Source organism: Charadrius vociferus, unplaced genomic scaffold (assembly GCF_000708025.1).
Source record: "Charadrius vociferus isolate BGI_N301 unplaced genomic scaffold, ASM70802v2 scaffold3, whole genome shotgun sequence".
Classification (NCBI taxonomy): domain Eukaryota; kingdom Metazoa; phylum Chordata; class Aves; order Charadriiformes; family Charadriidae; genus Charadrius; species Charadrius vociferus.
The window spans coordinates 1,133,823-1,135,868 of record NW_009647748.1 but is presented as its reverse complement, the minus strand read 5'-3'; the positions used below and the strand labels follow the sequence as shown (position 1 = coordinate 1,135,868).

The 2,046-nt window shown below is 55.3% G+C and overlaps 1 protein-coding gene across 1 annotated transcript in view; it reads right to left on the bottom strand.

Moving 5' to 3' along the window:
- The window catches only part of SH3PXD2B (SH3 and PX domains 2B), a 63,795-nt gene that overhangs the window by 23,678 nt on the left and 38,071 nt on the right, over positions 1-2,046 (bottom strand). The gene's annotated exons all lie outside the window — the stretch shown is intronic.

Genomic DNA, 2,046 nt, shown 5'->3' with positions numbered 1-2,046 from the left:
TTTCCCTCTCCCCTCAGCCCTCGTCCACTTGATTTCCCTTTACGCATGCCAGTGGCAGGGCTGGGGCTTGTAGAGCAGGCGAGAGATTAAGAAGGGCTGAGGAACTCAGCTGCAGTGACCTGTTTTTGTTGGTGTTCCCAACAGCACACTGAAGGGAGCGGCGCTGCGGGGAAGCAGATGGAAAGCCCTGGCTCAGCCCAGGAAGAGCTCCAGGGTCGGGGAGAGCAGACACCACAGGGGTCCGGAGATAGATGCACGGGCTATCCAACCTCCTCTTTCCATTCCCAAACACTGCCAGATCCAATGACTAAATTCACCCTTTACAGTTAAACTCGGAGCTCCACACACTGCAGTGAACTCTGTGGCTCCTGAAATTGTTTCCACATTTTGGGGTGATGCGAGTTAGGTGGATCCTCTACCCCTGCCCCAGAAAAAATCAAGCAGAGGGTGCATCCAACAGCACCCAAAGGCATGTCCCCTTCACTGCCACCAGCCACCACTCCCGGGGGCGTGCTGTGACCCCAGGTCTCAGCCAGGGAAGCCGAGGCGAGGAACGGGGAACAGCCATGGTGCCGCGAGAGTGGCTGCTTGGCTCGGCACTGAGCACGTTACCAGTCCTTTTTCCCCTCCCACATTCCCGCCTTTCAGCCACCCAGCAGAAAAAGCTGACTTTTTTTTTCCTTTTCTTGTTTTTTTTTTTTTTTTTTCTTTTTTTTTTTTTTTTCCACTCTGTTCATGGCCTGGCTCCCTTTCAAATTCCCGGAGAAAAGTATTTATCTGCTGGATGAATGATGACATCCGGCCAAACCCCAGACACGCCATCACGGCTGATCCAGCCCAGCCGTCTATCACAGCCCTCATCTCGTTATTGGTACGCTGGCGGCTTGCCAGCACTCGGGGCTCGGGAAAGGGCTCCCACCAATCTCTCCAGAGGAGAGAGTCAAGGACTTTTATTAATTAGCATTTTGAATTGTAGCTAATAAATACCCCTCTGGCATTCAGGCTGGGATAGGAAGCACAACGGAGATGTCCTTGAGATGCTGTAGCATTTTGCTGCTGGAGGCAAGTGGACAAAAGTCACCTGCTAAGTCCTTCTGCGTGCTGCAAGCTCACCTCTCCTCCCCGGAGAGGAGCAGGCAGTGGGAGGAAGCACGACCCACTGCCAGATTCAGTGGCGCATCACCCATTTGGCGATGGCCAAACACTCACAAACACATGGCAATTTTGCAGCGGGCGCAGTTTTGCACCCGGGAGCTGCTCAGCAGTCCCGCTGGACACCGCAGGATATATCTGAGGATGGACCCCACAACACAAGCACATGCTGGGGACTGGACTTCGGGCTGGTGCCTCCGCTCCTCTTGTCTGGTGGACCCAAACCAGGGAGACAACGAGGGACGTGGCACTGATGGCTGCTTGGCTGGACGGCCAGGGGCTACAGCTTCAAACACGGCAGAACTGCACCGCTCTGGGGCTGAAGCTCAGCACCCAAAGGTCACCACATCTGAATGTGCTCCTTGTTCTGGCCACAACCCCCACCCTGCCTGATTTCTGGCTCAGTCTACAAGACAAAATAAAGGTGAGGAGACTGGGTGCAAGACTGCAGCTGCCCTTCAGTCCACCACTGGTGACAGTGCCTCAGCTACCAGCGGGTTCAATAAGCGACTCCCTTTGCAAGGCAGCTCACCGCCCTCTCCTGCAGGGCTCCAAGACTCGTGCACAGGCAGCCCCCCACAACCCAGAACATCCCCAAGGGCTGTTAACCCCTGCGATAAACCCCCACCCAATGTCCTTGCAACCTCATCTTTTCCTTGTGTCTCTTGCTTGCCCCTGAGCTGCCACCTTCGCGGGGGGGGTGACCGCCGGGGTGGCAGGTTAAGTGCTGAGCAATAGCTGGGCAGGATGGGTGGGAGCGCCAGACGACAGTAAGCAATTAGTTAATGGGCTCCAGGGCCCTCAGACCAATCTCATCAAGTGACAGCGAGCTGCAGGAGGAATGATGACAGGCCAAGCAAATAGAGACAGGAGCCAAAAGAGGAAAGCAGGAAT